The following is a 21,451-nucleotide window of genomic DNA, read 5'->3' on the forward strand; positions in this document are numbered from 1 at the left end:
CCTGGGTGAAGTAGATTAGGTACAGTCCAACCAATTTCTCCAATCTACTCTCTTTCCAATCAAAAGCAGCGATAAACCAACCAAACACTGTAAATTCGATGGAAGTGTGAGGGGAACATGGTTGTTTTAATATTCCCATTCAAATAAGTTGACATAATATCTGCCATGAAATCTTCCCTTGACACTTTACAAAGATTGTTTTTTTAATTAGCTTTGTCACATGTATATCAAAATATCAAAAATTACAACAAATTCATCATTTGGGTCAATGGCCACCACAGTCTGGGAATGAGCTGTGGGCAGCTCACAAATATCGCCATGCTTCCGGTGCCAACGTAGCATGCCTACAACTTACTGACCCTGACACATACCTTCAAGGAACGCTTTCTTGTATTACAACCTCAGAAGGCTACCTAAAATACTTAGAGGAATATTTTCAAAGTTTATTTGGAAATCTGCATTAGTACATATCTGAAGAGCAATTCATTTTTCATTAAATCTGACAGCAGAGAAATGGATTGTACAAAACTGAAATAAAAATTGTTAGTTCCACCACCTCATAAGGGTGTTAACTCCTTTGGCATGTTAGCACAACACTTACAGTGCCAGCTGTAAAACTGGGGTTCAATTCCAGTTGCAGTCTGTAAGGATCTTGTACATTCTCCCCATGACTTTGTGGGTTTCCTCCAGGTACTCTGATTTACTCCCATATTCTAAAGACGTATGGTTAAGATCAGTGAATTGCTACGTTGGCACTGGAACCATGGTGACAAATGCGGGCTCGCCCATCGCACCCTTAGGCTGGGCTGGTCATTGACGCAAACAAAGCATTTCACTGTATGCTTCAGCGTTTGGTGGTACATGTGAGAAATAATATTTATCTTCATAACAGCAATCGGTTCTCCTACATGTCATTCTTATTCTGACTCTGAAACAAAACCACATTATTTTTCAATAAGGTACTCCATTTTCTTTGCCTTATGCATACAACATTAAGCCAAGCAGCTAATGGTGGACGGCACACCATAAAGGGGAAGGCAATGAAGTGTTAACGAAGAGACAAGATTTCAAATTTATTTTGATGACTGGAAATGCTTTGGACTTTTCAAAAGGAGCTGATCAGAAATCAGAATGCAGGAAGACTAGAAGTTCATTCAACATTTAAATTCAAAGAACAATGCCTGAAAGATCTTGATATGTGCTCATAGTTAATAAATCAGCTTCCAACAAGGGCCCACTAGAGTATTAGCATGCAGTTATCTAGAGTCAAATGCACAGAGTAACAATCTCATGATTGGCCCATCCATTCAGACAGAATTAATGAGCCAGTTTGGCTGATTGATCAGTGCTCCTGGGGGTAGTGTCACCTGACAGGCTCAGAATAGCAGACTACCACCTTACAGCCACATCCCTCCTCCCTACTTCCCAGTTCTCTTAAACTGTTAGCTCTGACACAAATCACTCTGTACATTTATGACAAACAAAAGAAAATCTGCAGATGCTGGAAATCCAGGCAACACACACAAAATGCTGGAGGAACTCAACAGGCCAGGCAGCATCTATGGACAAGAGTAAACAGTTGACATTTTGGGCTGAGAACCTTCATCAGTCCTGAAGAAGTGTCTTCGCCCAAAAAACGTCGACTGTTTACTCTTTTCCATAGATGCTGGCTGGCCTGCTGAGTTCCTTCAGCATTTTGTGTGTCGCCTGTATATCTAGGAGTTAACTGGATGAAATTTCATACACCATTATAACAAGCACCTAAGAAGCAAGCAAGTAACTCGTACATCCGCAATGCCTTGTAAGGAATGACAAAAATGATACATTAAACATGACTTATAAAATATCATCATTCTAATTCTATCACCTTATAAACAGGGAAAACCAAATAACTGAGATGGTCAAAAGCTGAATGGAGTCACCTGCGTTCTGTATTGAGGACTGTATGAAAAAAATTCCCCTTTTGTTACATAGCAAATTACCTCAAATCAATCTCGTTCATCTGTGCTTTTGCTTATGATTAATTGCAAGTGGAGAAGGCAAAGCAGGTGTTATTAATAAACTATATGTCTACCATCTTCCGAACTGACTTATGCTGATTTATATTTGCCAGCATCCTTAAACTAAATTAATAAATGTTAAACACAAGAGATTCTGGAAATGCATAGTAACACACACACAATGCTAGAGACACTCAACAGGTCAGGCTGCCTGTATGGGAAGGAATAAACAGTCGACATTTCAGGAAGAGGCCCTTTATCAGGCCAAAATGTCAACAACTTTATTCCTCTCCATAGATGCTGCCCAGCCTGTTCAATTTCTCCAGCAGTTTGTGTAAAAAATGCTAAACAGTCTATTCTGTACAGTGTATTGTAGATCAATCAGAATTGTCTGGATTTTAATTGATATCATAAATGAGGTGAGGGAAAGTCCCTCAAATGCAGGGAAGGGAAATTGAAGGGAGGAGGGTTTATAACTTCAACACACCTTCTCATGGGAGTACTGATGAAAACACTCAAAAGACCCAGGGAACATGGTGGTATAAAAATATCGAAAAGGACTAAGTTCTTCCATCAATTATCCCGGTGCAAAATTTGGCATGAACATACACTGGGAATCAAGAAACTAAAAATGGACATGTTCTTCGATTATGAGGTAAACAAAACAACAGGGGTATAGATAGGGTTAATGCAAGCAGGCTTTTTCCACTGAGGTTGGGCAAGACCAAAACTAACGGTCATGAGTCAAGGGTAAAAGATGAAATGTTTAAGGGAACCTGAGAGGGAACTTCTTCACTCAGAGAGTGGTGAGGGGTATGGAGGGCTATGGTCTGGCTGCAAGACGATAGGACTAGACAGATTAATATTTCAGCATGGACTAGATGGGCCAAAGGGCCTGTTTCTCCGCTGTAATCTTTAATAACTTCATGCCTCATTATAAATAGCACAAATATGCAGAATAGCTAAAGTAACAAGCCACTACAGTTCAAGAACACAACAGGACAATTTTAAAAAGGGAGGGACAATATATTTATTCCAGGAAACAAAATACTACTTTTATTCATCCTGTTTGTTTCAATTATGTTTCATGTTGATGTGTTCCACATTATTATCATCATATGGTAAAATACAAATTTGTAAATTGCTGATGAATGGTTTTTAATCTTTAAGCATGAGGCAACAGTGACCACACTTCAAAAACACAAGAGATCCTGCACACGATGGAAATCCAGAGCAAAACACACAAAATGCTGGAGGAACTCAGCAGGTCAGGCAGCATCTGTGGAGGGAAAAAAAACTCAGTCCAAAATGATGACTGGTTGCACCCCTTCATAGATGCTGCCTGACTCGCTGAGTGCCTCCAGCATTTTATGTGAATTATATATAAAAAATTACACGTTGGCAGTAATGGACAGAGGAATATCTTAAAGTCAGGAAAGATACTGTATAAAATTTTCTTCTTGCACAACATTGATAGTCATCTCAATGAGAAGCATTAATGTCGTTAATGTATTTGCTATAAAAGAGCTGTAACAGATCCGTTTACCTTTCAGTTTAAATTCTATCTCGCCACCTGGAGATTCAGACCCAGACACCAAATTTTCCAGTAATCTGGCTTCAGAATCTGGTGGAAAAAAATACACTGTGTATGGGATGTTCACAGGGATGCCTTCCTAAAACTCATTTGCCAGGGTGTGTTTTGGGCAGATATCCATATGAAAATAAACAACATGTCCAACAACACCTATAGAGGTACAAGTGGTAGATGTCATATACATTATAGTCTTTAGACTAACACTTTTACAAGTATCAATCCAAGGACTGATTTCAAAGAACATAGAACTGGAATTGATTTCATAGACCACTACTGCACAGTACAGGCCATTCAGCCCACTATGTTGTGACGACCTTTTAACCTACTCCTAGATCAATTGAATCCCTCCCTCCTACAGAGCCCTCCAGTTTCCTATCAACAACCTGCCTATCCAAGAGTCTCTTAAATGTCACTTAAATGACATTTAAATTTCTTAAATGTCAGCTTCAAGTTCCTGGATGTCAAGATCTCTGAGGATCTAACCTGGTCCCAACATATTGATATAGTTATAAAGAAAGCAAGACAGCAGCTATACTTTATTAGGAGTTTGAAGAGATTTAGCATGTCAACAAATACACTCAAAAACTTCTATAGTTGTACCGTGGAGAGCATTCTGACAGGCTGCATCACTGTCTGGTATGGAGGGGTTACTGCACAGGACTGAAAGAAGCTGCAGAAGGTTGTAAATCTAGTCAGCTCCATCTTAGGTACTAGCCTACAAAGTATCCAGGAGATCTTCAGGGAGCAGTGTCTCAGAAAGGTAGCATCCATTATTAAGGACCCCCAGCACCCAGGGCATGCCCTTTTCTCACTGTTACCATCAGGTAGGAGGTACAGAAGCCCGAAGGCACACACTCAGTGATTCAGGGACAGCTTCTTCCCCTCCGCCAACCAATTCCTAAATGGACACTACCTCACTTTGTTTTAAATATACACCATTTCTGTTTTTGCACATTTTTAAAATCTATTCAATATACGTAATTGATTTACTTGTTTATTTATTATTATTTTTAAAATTTTATTTATTTTTTCCTCTCTGCTAGATTATGTATTGCATTGAACTGCTGCTGCTAAGTTAACAAATTTCACGTCACATGCCGGTGATAATAAACCTGATTCTGATTCTACTCTATCTGCCTCTACCAGCACCCCTACAGGGTGCTCCATGCACCCATCACTCTCTGTGTAAATAATTTACCCCTGATATCGCCCTGCTACTTTCCTACAATCACCTTAAGTTGTGGCCCTGCTATTAATTAGCCATTTCTACGCTGGGAAAAAGTATCTGGCTGTCCACTTGATCTATGCCTCTAATCATCTTGTACACCTCTATCAAGTCTCCTCTCATCCTCCTTCACTCCAAAAAAAATAAAACCCTAGTTTGCTCAACCTATTGTTATAAAGCACGCTCTCTAATCCAGGTAGCACCCTGATTAAATCTCCTCTGCACCCTCTGTAAAGTTTCTACATCCGTACTATAATGAGGCTGCCAGAAGAATTTCCCGAAGCATATCTGAGAAACCAATGCACTGCCTGAGTATACAGCAACTGGGCCAATATATAAAATTTAATTGTTTTGTCATCCTATGCTAACAATAGAATTGAGATACTTGGGAGATATAAAGGCTACTGAATATTTTACCATTTTGAAGTAATACCCTAATTGTACCCAAATGATTTTTTATGTTTGAGTTTACCTGGCTCAGATCAATGGAACGATTTCACTGCTGTGAACTGGTATGACCTAAAAACTCAACTGTTTTTCAACAACAGTCAAGGCATTTTTCTTAACGCACCCCATCTTTTATTGTTTTTCCCCAGTTACACATTGTGGAAAGAAGTTCCAAAAAATTATATAGGACCATAAGATACAGGAGCAGAATTAGGCCATTCAGCCCATCAAGTCTGCTCCACCATTCCTTCATGACTGATTTATTATCCCCCTCTACCCCTTTCTCCTGCCTTCTCCCCATAACCTTTGGCACCCTTACTAATTAAGAACTTATCAAGCTCTGTTTTAAACATACCCGTGAGTTGGCCTCCACAGTTGTCTATGGCAATTAATTCCACAGATTCACCACCCTCTGACTAAAGAACTTCCTCTTCATGTCTGTCCTAAAGGAACACCCTTGTGTCAACCGTAGCTTTAGTTTAAGGAATCACTGTATATAGACTGTGATGTTTTCCGTGAGGACACTTCTGAGACTGTGTCCTCTGGTCCTAGATCTCACACTACAGGAAATATCCTCTACATGTCTAATTTATCTACACCTTACAGTATTTGTTCGGTTTTAAGGAGATCCCCCCCGCCCCCACCCTCCTTATTTTTCTATACACCTGTGAGGACAGGCTCCGAGCTATCAAACCTTCCTCGGACATTAACCGTTCGTTCCCAGGATCATTCTCTCCAACACCAGCACAACCTTTCTCTGAATAAGGGGCACAGGACTGTTCACAATATTCCATAGGTGGTCTGGCCAATGCCTTATAAAACCTCAGCTCAAAACTGGGTAAAACAATCGCACTACCGGAATGAAAAATCTGTCTTAGGCTGAAGTCACTTGGTGAAGAAAGGGGATACATAAAGGGTGATTATATTCTGCAGTACAGTAATTGTCATATTTATAATTACTATAGTACACACTTAACAACACGTCATGTCATTCAAATTCTTTGCGGCTATTTTGAGAAACAATTCTGATGTGTTAGTTGCATCTATTTCTACTTCCTCACTTCAAGCTGGCATCAATTCTGGACTAATATCCATCTCAGCCTACACTAACACAGTTTGTTAACACTTTCCTGAATGATTAATCTCACTGCGTTCTTTTTTCTTTCTTGGCCTTTTGAACTGAACTTTCTACATTTTCTTAACTAACATCCACACAGTTTCATAGTTGGTGACCCAGGACTTGCTCAACTGCAAATTATGTTCTGCATTCTCTTTTCCTTCGGCCAATCTTGAAGTACTTGCGTCGCAGTGGCACAGAAGCATGGCGATTAGTGTAATGCTTTAGAGCGCCAGCTATCGAAAGACTGGGGTTCATGTCCCGCTGTGGTCTGTAAGGAGTTTGTACGTTCTCTCTATGCTCATGTGGGAGTTCCTCTGGGTGCTCTTCCCACATTGCAAAGGCAAGCGGATTAGGGATAGCAAGTTGTGGGCATAGTATATTGGTACAAGATGCATGGCAACACTTGTGGGCTGCCCCCAGCACATCTTCAGACGGTGTTGATTGTTGAAGCAACACATTTCACTCTATTTTTGATGTACATGTGACAAATAATGCAAATTGACCTTAATGCAATCTATCTATCTACCTGTATGAAAAATATCTGTCTAGTTTGCATGCAAACACAATCTTTTCATGGTATCTCGATACACGTGGCAAAAATAAGGCAATTCCAATACTTGCACACCACTTTCTGCAGTCACACCACTTTTTTTTTCATCCCTTCTGACAATGACCATTTGAATTTCTATATATGCTTTTGAATCTTAATTGTCACCTCACCACTTCTCATTCTACTCCAAAGTAAGTTTGTTTTAAACCACAGACTGTGGTAGTGGTGGTGGTAGAGGTAGATACATTAGGGACATTTTAGAAACTTCTAGATAGCCACGTGGATGATTCAAAAAAATGGAGGGTTATGTAGGAGAGAAGGGTTAGATTAATTTCTGTGTAGGTTTAAAAAGTTGACACACATTGGGGGCTGTAATGTTCTACGTCACCATTTTATTTGTAAACTTCCTCTATCGAGTCGTTTGTACTATTATCTCCAATTTAATGAGATCTTTTTAACCCTGGCCCTTTCTTCCTTTGTATTTCCTCTTTATGTTCACACTCTGCGCTAGTTTTCCTCGTCTGTTGTACCCCATGTTGTTTGGTTACAAGGTTGAAACATCAACATATGCATAACATGATGTTTCCCACCATCTAGGACAGGGGTTCCCAACTACTCGGTTAAAGGTAAGGCTCCATGACAAAATAAAAGGGTTGGGAAACCCTGATCTAGGATGCCTTCAGGAGATGGTGCCCCAAAAAGTTGGCATCTGTCATTAAGGACCATCACCCGCCACGTCAAGCCCTCTTCTTGTAACTACCATAAACCCCAGAGATTCTGCAGATGGTGGAAATCCAGAGCAACCCACACAAAATGCTGGAGGAACTCAGCAGATCAGGTATGGAGGGGAATAAACAGTCAAGGTTTCAGGCTAAGACCCTTTAGCAGGGGCTGTCCAGCTTTTTGTGTGTGTTGCTCTTGTAACTGCCTCAGAGAGGAGGTGCAGCAGTCTGAAAACTCGAGGATTCAAGAACAACTTCTTCACATCTACCATCGGATTTCAGAATGGTCCATCAATACTACCTCATTATTCCTTTCCTTGCGCTAATTTGTAATTAGTAGTAATTTTATGTCTGTTGCTACAAAATAAATTTCACTGCCAATAAGACAGTGATAATGAATCTGATTCAGTTTCTGTAAAGTGATATCAAACATGATAAAAGACGACAGTATAGTGTAGACAAGTTGTCAGACAAGAATTGACACTATGAAATAATGCTTTGCAACTGCCACTACAAAACAATTTAAAAACACATAAAACTGCAGGAGCTGGAACGTAGAGTGAAAAGCTAACTATTGGAGAAACTCAGCATCTGTGGAGGCAAATCGATAATTGATGTTCTGGGTCATGACCCTACATCATCATTCAATGTTTGAAATCTTTCCCCAATACGTCAACTAGAAACATGCAAGTTTTTATTTTAACATCAACATGCTGAGTGTCCAAAAACCAATATTCATGCAGTAAGACTTCTCAGCGTAATCGATGAGCTGCATCAGCCTAACTATATAAAATCTTTAGTTGTTGCTTATGCATCACTACATTGCACTTGTACGGTACATGTAATGCAATTATATTTCAAAATTATTGCGCAGGAGCATCGTCAAACAAAAGTTGGCATCTTGGCACAAAAGTGGATCCAAGCAGCCAGGCATATGGTATTCCAATATCACTCCATGAAACACTTGCACCATCAGTAATAAAGAGGATACCAAGAGTTGTTTCTTTTCCCCAGATATCGAAGAATAAAAGAGAGCAAGATTGAAAATCATGCCACTGGAAAATGACAATGGAGGGGTAGTAATGGGAGATGAGCTTGAACGCTTTAATAACCCTGTAGCTCTAGCCTGTGGCCAATGGCACAGCACTGAGGACTCACTTTTGAGGACTCTGCAGATAATGTGATTCATCTACTTCCTACTGCTTGCACGATTTGTTCTTTTTTCCGCATACTGGATGTTTGATGGTCTTCTTGTGTGGGGTTTTTCTTTGAATCGGTTCTATCTTGTTTCTTTGTTTTGTGGCTGCGTGCTGGAAGATGAATCTCAAGTACGTATAGCATATACATACTTTGATAATAAATGTACTTTGAACTTTGAATTTTAGTAAGTATTTTTGCGTCACTCTTCACTGTGGAAGACACGGACAGTATGCCAGAAATTTGAAAGTGTCAGATGGCAGAAGTGAGGGTAGTTATTACTACCAAGGAGAAGGTGTTTGAAAAGTTGTAAGGTCACTTCACCAGATGAACTACACCACAAGGTTCAACAAGAGGTAGATGAAGAGATTGTGGGGGCACTTGTAATGAACTTTCAATAATTACGAGATTCTGGAATGGTTCCAGAGGACTAGAAAATTGGAAATGTCACTCCACTCTTTAAGAAGGGAGGGACATATGAAAAGGAAATTAGAGGCTAGTTAGTATAACCTCAGTGGTAGAGAAGATATTGTAGTTCATTATTAAGGATGAGGTTTCAGGGTACTTGCCGGCACATGATAAAATAGGCCAAAGTCAAACATGGTTTCCTTAAGGGGAAATATTGCCTGACAAATCAGTTGGAATTCTTTAAGGAAATAATGGGCAGTTTAGACAAATTAGAATTAGTGGATGTTGTGCACTTGGATTTGACAAGGTGCCACAAATGAGGCTACTTAACAGGAGCCCATTGTATTACAGGAAAGATGCTAGCATGGATAGAAGATTGGCTGACTGACACGAGGCAAAGAGTGGGAATAAAAGGGGAATAAAAGTTTCTGGTTGGCTGGCAGTGATTAGTGGTGTTCCACAGGGGTCAGTATTGGGAACACTGCTTTTCAAGTTATATGTCAATAATACGGATGATGGAATCGATGGCTTGGTGCTGAGGAAGCAGGAAGCCTGCAGGAGTCAAACAGATTGGGAGAAGGGGCAAAGGAGTGGCAGATGGAATATAGTGTAGGGAAGTGTATGCTGATGTACATTGGTGGAAGGAATAAAGGCATAGACTATTCTCTAAATGGGGAAAAATTTTAAATCAGAGCTTTTTTACAAAGCAGATTCAACGGGCTGAATGGTCTAATTCTGCTCCTATGTCTTATGGTCAAAACAGGTAACTCCAGATTCAAGATAGTCTAATGTCATTTTCAGTGCATAAGTGTAAAGGAGAACAATATGATTATTACTTTGGATCCAAAGCAGTATAAAACACTATAACCATAAAGAACACAATAAATATAAATACATAAGATAGTTTATATACATAGATTGACTATGTGCACAAAGTAATACAAAATAGACGAGTATCTGTACATAAGGTGACTCTGACAGGAAATGATAAATGACAAACTCCCACCCATCAGCATAAGGACAGTTAAAATTGAAACAAGATAAAACTTTACAAAAATATAAACTTACTTTCCCACACGAAAAGGGCTGAAACACAACCTGCAGGCATCCCACTGGGTCCAGCCTAAATTAAACACAGCTGCTAACACTTTGTCTCTGCAGCAATCAAAGTGCATCAGCACTTAAAGAGGCACAGTCATGTCAGCCACACCACAGTAACACACGGTAATAGGTGTAATGAAGGAGATGAGGGCTGGAGGGAAGAGGGACGGAGCTCCCTGGGAAGACTGACACCCTCCTTCCCTGTACACGTGGATCAAGCCTCTAGATGCAGGAAAATAGGAAGGTTATTTCTTGAGCTTCATTGAGACTAGAACAGTGAGCAATTGGAAGGAGACACACACACACACACACACACACACACACACACACACACACACACACACACACACACACACACACACACACACACACACACACACACACACACACACACACACACACACACACACACACACACACACACACACACACACACACACACACACACACACCAGGCTTAGCTCCTTGCTACACTGAAAGGCAGAGTCTTTTGTACCAGAGACTATGGACCCAAAGAGGACCGAATGAGCAGAGTCAACACAAAAATCTGTCACAAGTGCTTGTTAACTATGTATTATTTTGCTTTATTAATTTTTGATTTTATTAAACAAAAGTACAAAACGCCCAGCAGTCTCTAGAGTTTACAGAGAATGGTGCAAAATAAAAAATCCAGTGAGCGGCTTGTTAATGAGAGAGGTCAGAGAAGAATGACCAGACTGGTTCAAGCCGACAGGAAAACATCAGTAACTCAAGTGACCATGCAACACAACAGTGGTGTGCAGAAAAGCATCTCTGAGTGCACAACATGCTGAACCTTGAAGTGGATGGGCTGCAGCAGCAACAGAAGACCACAAAAATACACAGTGTCACTTTACTATGTACAGGAGATACCTGCTGCCCTGGCCTAAAGATGACTAGTTATTCATTCAATCTCTACTACTAAAGCAATCCTTCCAATCTCATTATTTCACATTTTCCCTACAGCCTGGCAAATTATTCACTTCCAAGGATCTACCCAACTCAGTTTTGAAGATAACAAATACTTCTTTCCACTATTTCCATAGACAATAAATTTCAGATCCCAGCTACTCTTATTGATTTTTTTCCCTCATTCCCTCTTATAGAAGCAGGGGAGAGGGGTAGAAATAACCGGGAGTTACATGTTTGTGCCATCAGGTTACAGGCTACACAGATGGAAGATGAGGTGTTGCTACTCCAGCCTGAGAGTGGTTGCATCCTGGCAGTAGGTGATGCCATGGAACGACATGGCCGAATTGGAGATCAGAGTAGAGTTTAAGTGAGTGGTCACCAGGAAATTCCACCAGTTATGGCTCATCAAAGCAACCCTCCAAATTTCACAGCCTTCTAACCCTTTGGCAGGTCTCTGAGAATTGAGGATAATTTGCTCCCATGAGGATGGAACCACTGTGGGAACCCGATCTCTTCCAAAGAGCACTAAAGGAGGTCATTCTTACCCTTGACTATTAGGCTATATAATGAGTCAAACTACAGCCCAGGAAGTGATGACCCTCTCCTGTTAGACTGCCTAAAGTACCTTACTCCTTATTCTTTCTTACTTCTCTTCTAATAGTTGTGTATTTTTATGTCTTTGCACTTGTCATGCTATTGTGACATTGTAATTTCGTTTGGGATCAATAAAGTAACTATCTTTCTCACAGTCCCGATATTTATTGCTTATTTATTATTAGTGGTATTTCTATTTTCTCTTTCTTTTGTATTTGTACGGGGTTTTTTTTGTACGTTGGTTGTTTCTGTCCTGTTGGATGCAGTGTTTCATTGATTCTACAATGTTGCTTGCTTTTACCGAGATTGCCCACAAGGAAAGGAATCTAAGGCTTGTGTATACCGATGTACAGGTACTTCAAAAATAAACTTACTTTGAACTTCGAGAGAGTAGCGACATTGGTTCCCTTATGGAAATGCGGGAGTTTGTACAGACATTGTTGGTTGCATCCCTCCAGGTGCCAGCTGTAGATAGTCCACATCGCAGAAGCATAGAGGGCAGAGATCACCACAGGTTTTGAGTCAGGTGTCTGACCTTCACTCTCAAACAGCCCTCAGCTCAATCAGCCAAATGTGTTACTCACACAGTCATGCTGACAAGTAAACAGGCTTTGTAGAGCAACTCAAAATACAAAATCTCTAAATCCAAGTCTGTCACTCGGGTTAGAGATCAACGAGTGAAAACAACTGTGGATGAAATTATTGCAGCTGTTTTTAATTTTCCAGTGCCATTTAAAAATGTATTTTAGCTAACTGGTGAACTAAGTCTGAATTCATCCAAGATATAAACTTAACTTTTTAGAATACATCCTATTCACTTTCTGAATACATTTCTAATACATACAATGTTCAATTTAATACACCGCTTTCATTCAATTTCACCACACCTTTTCAAGGATACATTTTAAATCTCAATTTATCCATATTCAGCTTTATTAGGTATAGGTGTGGAACCCAGTGCAGCCTTCTGCTGATGTAGTCTGTCCACTTCAAGGTCCAACATGTTATGCATTTAGAGACACTCTTCTGCACACCACTGTTGGAGCATGCGGTTATCTGAGTTACTCTCCTCTTCCTGTCAGCTTAGACCAGTCTGGCCAATCTCCTTATTAACAAGACATATTTGCCTTGAGAACTGCTGCTCGCTGGATGTTTATTTTCTCCCCCATACCTTTCTCTGCAAACTCTAGAGTCTGTTGTGCGTGAAGATCCCAGGAGATCAGCAGTTTCTGAGATACTCAAACCACCCCATCTGACACGAACAATCAGTCAAGGTCGTTTAGATCACATTTCTTCCCCATTCTGAAGGTTGGTCTGAACAACAACTGAGCCTCTTGGCCGTGCCTGCATGCTTTTACGCATTGAATTGCTGCCACATGATTGGCTGATTAGATATTTGCATCAACGAGCAGGTGTACAAGTGTACCTAATAAACTGGCCATTGAGTGCAAGGCAAGTTCATTTCAGAGCACGGTGAGGATGCAGAATCACAACAGCACTAGGGAGAAAATAATGTCACTATGATCTAAATAGTCTTTTACACATAAAGACAAAAACCAATTAATAGCTGCACTTATTACAATGCACATTTTAGGTTTGAGGATAATATTCTTAAAGTGTTGATTCTTCAGCTACTGGTATGCAATATGAATTTCACATAATGTGATAGTTTACTAGGTTAAACTACCATTTGAATCAAGGTTATAATTTAGTAATGCCCCCAATTTGCCCACTCTTTAGGCCATAAGATAGGGAAGCAGAATTAGGCCTTTCGGCCCATTGAGTCTGCTCCGCCATTCCATCATGCTGATTTATCATCCTTCTCAATCCCATTCTCTGGCCTTCTCCTGTAACCTTTGACACCCTGACTAATCAAGAAGCTAACAACCTCTGCTTTAAATATATCCAATGACTTGGCCTCCGCAGCTGTCTGTGCCAATGAATTCCACAGATTCACTACCCTCTAGCTAAAGAAATTCCTCCTCCATTCTAAAGGGGGGGGGGGGGAGTCTTCAATTCTGAGGCTGTGCCCTCTGGTCCTAAATACCCCAGCTACAGGACACATCCTCTCCATATCCACTCTATCTAGGCCTTTCAATATTCAACAGGTTTCAATGAGACCCCCCCCCCCAGCATATTTGCACTACTATTTTTGTTGTAACATAACTTTTTGTTTTGTACTGTACTGCAGACACAAAACAAGAAATTTCATGGCAGACGTCAGTGACAGTAAACCTGATTCTGTTGATGAGTTCTCGATCCTACCATCACTGGGGGTTTGATTCCCTGTGCATGTCCCACGTACAGCACCAGCTACTGAGCAATCTTCATTAGTTCAACGGCCAAGTTCAAATCAAAGGCATGCTCAGATGGGAAAAGAGTAAAGAACACCAGCACGTTCAGCCTTCCACAGTGTAAAAAAAAGATACAATTTGCAGTGCTTACAATCTTACGTCGCTGTAGAAACATGCTTGGAATTCAGCTCACTCTCATCCTTTAAGGGCGTGTTAGTACTGAAGGGAAACCATTTCTCCCTTGAGATGAAAGAACTTCGGAGTGAGTTTATTAACTCCTGAGGCTCTACAGCTTCAGTCAACAGATTGCCCAGCATCCTAACATTTTTCATTTATGCTACATTCCTGAATGCAAAGGCACCACAAGGTCACGCAGTCGTTTGTGTTTTCCTCCCCCAATCTTTCAAAAGCAGTCCACTTCCATTTAAATTATCAGTCGTTCTTTCCCCAAGCAAGGGTCAGATTAGTTAAGACTACTTTTTTTGGGGAGGGGCTGCTTATCCTGTGCATTATTTTGCTCTTATTTTGACACCGTATTCTATTAATGTCATTAAAAGCATGATTTATGGATTCTGAGTTGAAATCTTATCCACCTCCAAAGCATTCAGTGTCAGCATTTCATTCCCTTACTTTTCAGCCCAGGCTCTGATTGAAAACATGTTTGCACTGTCTACAGAAAAAATGAAGTTCACCACTCAGGGGGATTTTCCAGGAACTGAAAAGTGGAAAGGCTACTCCCTGCCATGATCCCAAACTGCCAGAACACAAGGAATTTTGTTACAGATTAAACAGATACCGTATACCACTTCCCATCAAAGACTAACGGAGCACCAGGCTTCCAGTTAGAACTGTAAAGCCGAAAATGTAACTTCAGTGATGAATCCATTTGCAATATTACCAAGTGCCATACAGATTCAGAATCAAAATCAGATTCAGGTTTAATATCACTAGTATATGTCATGAAATTTGTTGTTTGGCAGAAGCAATACATAATAAAACTCTATAAATTATAATATTATATATATAGATATTTAAATTAAACAAAAATTAAATAAATAGTGCAAAAAGAGAGCAAAAGAAGGCGAGAGAGTTTTCATGGGTTAATTGCCCATTCTGAAATCAGGTGGCAGAGGGGAAGAAGCCGTTCCTAAAATGCTGAGTATGTGTCTTCAGGCTCCTGTACTTCCTTCCTGATGTATAGCAATGAGAAGAGGGCTCATCGCGGGTGATGGGGGTCCTTAACGACGGACGCGACCTTCTTAAGGCATCAACTTTTGAAGGTGTCCTGGATGCTGGGGAGGCTAGTGCCCAAGTTGGAGCTTGTTGTGTCTATATTTTTCTGCAGCCTTTTCCCATCCTTTGCAGTGGCTCCTCCATTCCAGATGGTGGTGCGACCAGTTAGAACGTTCTCCAAGGTACTTCTTTAGAAATTTGCAAGTGTCTTGGGTGACATATCAACTCTCCTCAAACTCCTAATGAAATATAGGAGTGGCCCCTCCATATCAGATGGTGATGAACCAATCAATCCTGGATAGATCTTCAGAGACGTTGACACCAAGAAACTTGAAACTGATCATCATTTCCACTGTTGTTCCCTCAACTTCCCCCTCCTGCAGTCCATAATCAATTCCCTGGTCTACTGACACTGAGAACAACAATGTTGCTGTGCTGTTTCTGCTCTGACACACATACCGGGTATAACTGCTGCTTGTCATCCTAAGGAAACAGATTAACTGTCTTCCTGATTCTTCTGCCAAGGATTCACACAACAGCCTTGCATTCTGAAGGAGATGGGCAAAACATGTCGAGTTCAGTCGGACTCTTCTTCGGAAAAAAACAATTCAAATTCTCAGCCTCAGGACAGATTGGTTTGTGAAAGCTCTTTGCAAGCAATAAAAAAAATCATCATTACTTAACTAAAATGCTGGGTGGCGTGTGTGCCAAATCCAAGGTAAGGTGGGCGGGGGGGGGGGGTGTTCAGCCATTTGTAAACTACCCTCAGTAGCCACTTTATTAGCTACACACGTTGTTAATGCAGATCTCTAATCAACCAATCATATGTCAGCCACTCAATGCAATGTAAGAGGTTCAGTTGTTCACACCAAACATCAGGATGAGGAAGAAATATGACCTTGGTCTGGAGGAACTATTTTGTTTGACATTATACATGAGTACAGTTGAACAACAATAAATTTGAACATGACCTTGAGATCCAATTTAGCCCTGTCTGGTTAAGTTTCAATAATATCACTAATCAGATGAGTACTTGATATAAAATTAGGATTTATAACTCTTCTCTGTGATAATAAGTGGAATGGAGCATGAAGTGTCAAGCACACAATGTGTTTATGTTTCTGGCAAAGACAGAAACTTGGTAAATTTATTATCAAAGTATATACATGTCACCACATACCACCCTGAGATTTGTTTTCTTGTGGAATAAACAGTAAATCCAAGAAACACAACAGAAATCAATGAAAGACTCCCACCCAACAGGATGGACAAACAATCAAAAGGCAAAAAGCAACAAACTGTGTAAATACAAAAGAAAAAATAATAATAATGAAAAAATAAGCAATTACTATTGAAAACATGAAATGAAGATTCCTTGAAAGTGATTCCATTGGCTGTGGGAACATTTCAATGATGGGGCGAAGTTATCCCTGATGGTTGACAGGTCATAACTATTCCTGAACCTGGTAGTTTGGGTTGTGAGGCTCCTGTACTTTCTTTCTCATAACAGCAGTGAGAAGGGTGCATAGCCTGTAGCAAATTACCAAAGTAGCAGTTTAAATACCACGTTCACATTTTGTTTGTCAGCACAGTGTTTACGGTGGACAGCAATAATATATTAGGAAGGGAAACAATGTTTATGAACTACCCTGTTAGCAGAGAATGAAAAGGGAAATTTATGTTCTTTGTTTCTTTGTAGATATAATTTAAAATGTTTGGCTGAAAACATTGCAATCTCAATGGCAAAAAAAAAACTTAATCAACATGAAGGCGCAGCATGATAGCATCACGTTAATACATTTCTTCACAGTGCCAGTGATGGGGGTTCAATTCCAGTCACTGCCTGTAAGGAGTTTGTATGTTTTTCCCGTGACTGTGTGGGTCTCCTCTGAGTGCACCGGTTTCCTCCCACAGTCCAAAAACGTACATATTAGTAGGGTAATTGTGTGTAATTGGACAGTGTGGGCTCATTGGGCTGTATCTCTGAATAAGTAAAATTTATTTAAACATTAGCCTGAATTAGAACGTATTTAGTGCCGCCTAACTGCTCATGCGATTTCTTCATGTGAGATACAGAATTCACATCAATTCTTGTGAAAATCATTCTGCTTTCAGTAATCCATGTAAACCACATGGTCTTACCCTTCATAAGTACCTCAGAGGAATCCCTGTGGCTTTGCAAAGCACAGCACAGTTTGCTCTATCAAAGAGCATTCCCAGCTCAATAAAACCAAACTGTACACGTTCAGACAGGATGTGCTTTTCAGCTTCATTCAGCTCTCTTTCTTTGTACCAGAATGTTCTCCTTGCTTGCTCATTACCATCAGATAAAGGTGACCTGCTCCATAACCTTGCTGTTTGAAAAGATAAAATACTTTCCAATATCACAAAGATGATGTTATAGCACAAGTGTTTTATTTTTGCTTTTCAATGGAGCTCTGAACAGGACGTTCAGATCTTCAGCTCTGGTGCCTCACAAAGTGCATCGCTGTTATCTAATGTTTTCTCAGTAGAACGAGGAACATTACAGCAGAGTCCAGGCCCTTCAGCCCATGATGCTGTGCTGACCCTTCACCCCTAAAATCAATCTAGCCCTTTCCTCCTGTATAGTCTTCCATTTGTCTGTTATCCATGTGCCTATCTAAGAGCTTCTTAATGCCCTAATGTGTCTGCCTCTATCAACATCCCTGGCAGAGCGTTTCACACATTCACTACTGTCTATGCAAAAAAAAAAACTTACCTCTGACATCCCCTCTATACTTTCCTCAAATCACTTTAAAATTATGTCTCCTGGTACTAGCCGTTTCTGTCCTGGGGGACATAAAAGCTTCTGGACGTCCACTTGATTTGTATCTCTCATCTTATATAGCCCTATCAAAGTCACTTCTCATTCTCCTTCTCTCCAAAGAGAAAAACCCTAATTCACTCAACCATTCCTCATAAGATACGCTCTCTAATCCAGGTAGCATCCTGGTAAATCTCCTCTGCACCCTCTCATTCTTCCTATAATGAGGTAAGCAGAACAGAGCAGAATTTTTCAAGTGTAATAGGACAAACTGCCTAATTCTGCTCCTATGTCTTATGGTCAAATGGTCTAATTGTGGTTTTATAGAGCTACAACATTACCTGGAGATGCTTGAACTCAATCCCCTGACTAATAAAGGCCAACACACCATAAGCCTTCTTAACAACCCTGTCAACGTTGAGGGATCTATCAATGTGGAACCAAAGATCCTCTGTTCCTTCACAATTCTGAGAATCCTGCCAATTAACACTATAATTTACCTTCAAAGTTGACCTTCCAAAGTGCATTATTTCACACTTTTCCAGGTTTAATTCTATCTGTCTCCTCTCAGCCCAGCTCTACACCCTGTCAAAGTCCTATTGGACAAGTGTGAAACAAATTTCTACACTTTTCACAACTCCACCAACCTTTGTGTCATCTGCAAACCTTAACTCACAATTCCACTTCCTCATTCAAGTCAGTTATAAAACCACTATGTGCAGGAGTCCCAATACTGAATAACAGAAATCACATGTAATTGTGTACAACATTCGCAGGCACCTACTTGAATATTTTCTAATATTTGCCTCAAGCTAGTCTGGAAGCACTGTTATCAAAGCATTGCTTTCACCCCTAGCCCACATTGATTAAGAATGGAAAAGCCTACAAAAGGTAATGGATAAAGCCCAGCTCATCGTAGGAAAAGTACTCTCCACCATAGAGCACATCTAAAAGGAGCACTGGCATAAGAAGGCAGTATCCATCGTCAAGGATCCTCACCATCCAGGTTCTCTTCTCAATTCTGCCTTCAAGATCTCGTATTCTCAGTATTTATTATTATTTTTATTTGTTATATTTCTTTATTTACACATTTTTTTCTCTTCCGCACGTTGATTGCATGTCAGTCTTTGTCAGTGTGTAATTTTTCATTGATTCTATTGTATTTTTTTGTTGTACTGTAAATGCCCGCAAGAGAATGAATCCTATGGTGTCATATACATTATTTCATAATAAATTCGCTTTGCACTTTGAACTTGAACTTTGATTAATGGCTGGCTGATGATTCTCAAGTACCTCTAAATGCTACTTCCCGGCGTGTCCAATAAAGGTTGCAGCCATCAATAACTTACTGTCAGATGTGGAAATCAGTGATTATCTGCCTCTTCATGTGAGCTGACACAAGGTCACGTCATACCTTCACCTCTGCCCCACACTGCTCCAGGCAATGGAATAAAGGGGTCTGAGAATTTCCCTGATGCGTCAAGTCCCATTCAGGTCTTGCAGATCTAACTTGGTTTCATTTTCCAAGTTACCTTTGACCTCGTGCAGAAACCTTATGGAATGTACTCACGGAGAACTGAGACCACCAGCACTTCTGTTTCCAGAAAGGAATTTTATACTCCTGCCTCAATAATGAATGTAGGCAAACAGTACCCACCTGTCATAAGTAAAATTCATGACAATGTGCTACTGAAACTTCATCAAATCACCTTTATCTTCTCAGACACTGCTTGGAAGGAACTGCTCAATAGCACCAGGGCAGAGAGTTATGTAGCTACACAGTATCCACGTCAGGATCACTACTTCCCTCAAGCCGACAGACCGATCAGTGCCTCCCCCTTGCACCCCATCAGCCACTCCTTTCCACAGCTCCTCAGCACCCTCCATACTCCCATGTTCTATCTCTTTACATGTACACTGCATTTCATAGTTTTTGTTTAATAATTATAATCATTGATGAGGTAGTGAATTGGATTATGTACATGTACTTTCAAAATATGTGTGTGTGTGTGTGTGTGTGTGTGTGTGTGTGTGTGTGTGTGTGTGTGTGTGTGTGTGTGTGTGTGTATAAATACATATCAAAGTTCAAAGTCAATTTATCAAACCTGGAGATTCATTTCCTTGCAGGCACCCACAGGAAAACAAGAGAAATACAATGAAATGCACACGTCAAAGACCGACAAAAACCCAACGTGCAAAAGCAGACAAGTCAGTCGTGCAATTATTTCAAAAAATAAACAAATAATACTGGGAACATGTCCCCAAATGTGAGAATCAGTTCAGTGCAGTAAATTTTTGGCATAATTTATAGTATATTTTATGTATTGCCCTTATACTCGGCCACAAAGACAATTCCATAACATACGTCAGTGATAATAAACATAATTCTGATTAAGTTTTGATCAAAAGAGCAGAGGTCAGGAATGCGTTCGAGAAAGAAATAAGTTATTGAACTTTAGAGAGGGAATCTGAAAGTTTAGGACCTCACAAACTGACAGACCAGCCACTAAAGATGGGCCAATTAACATTGGGGATGATCAAGAGGATTAAAACAGGAGCAAATATCAAGGGCTTGGGCAAGATCTAATTACAACCATAGGGAGGGGCAAGGTCAGGAAGGTCCTTCACTTTGCTCATTCCATTTTTCATCTCCCTTCTTTCCCTTGCTGGATGCATTTATTGATCACACTGAAATGGCACTTTCAAGTAAAATTGAATTGATGATAAGACTTTCTATATCATTTAGGATAAAGTGGTGAAAATGCACTTTAGGAATGTTCCACTGTGTTTCCTATTTCACTGGGATAAAACATTAGCCTTTAGAAGGTTAAGGAAAATTTGATGCTTAACTCAACAAAAATCTGTAGCATTTTCCATGGAAAAATTACAGGGAATAAACGGTTAGTACAAGAGATTTTGCAGATGCTAAAAATCCAGAGCAATGCACACAAAGTGCTAAAGGACACAGCAGGTCAGGCAACATCCTTGAAGATTTGGGTTTTGTGGACATTTCGGGCCGAGACCCTTCATTACGGCTGGGAAGGAAGGGGGCAGAACTAGAATAAGAAGGGCAGGGAGGGGAAGCGATACAACCTAGCAGGTGATAGGTGAAGCCAAGTGAAGGGGAAGATGGGTGAGAGGCAGTGGGGTAAATAGTGAGAAGTTGGGAGGTGAAGAGTGGAAAAAGTCAAGGGAAGAAGAAGGAGGAATCTGATAAGACAGGACAGTAGACCATGGCAGAAAGGGAAGGA

At 40.3% G+C, this 21,451-nt stretch overlaps 1 protein-coding gene across 4 annotated transcripts in view; it reads right to left on the reverse strand.

Annotated features, from left to right (window-relative positions):
• LOC140713876 (RNA-binding motif, single-stranded-interacting protein 3) overlaps nt 1-21,451 on the reverse strand; it is a 632,800-nt gene that overhangs the window by 579,732 nt on the left and 31,617 nt on the right. The window lies entirely within an intron of this gene.

The sequence above is a fragment of the Hemitrygon akajei genome, chromosome 20 (genome assembly GCF_048418815.1).
Source record: "Hemitrygon akajei chromosome 20, sHemAka1.3, whole genome shotgun sequence".
NCBI lineage: Eukaryota > Metazoa > Chordata > Chondrichthyes > Myliobatiformes > Dasyatidae > Hemitrygon > Hemitrygon akajei.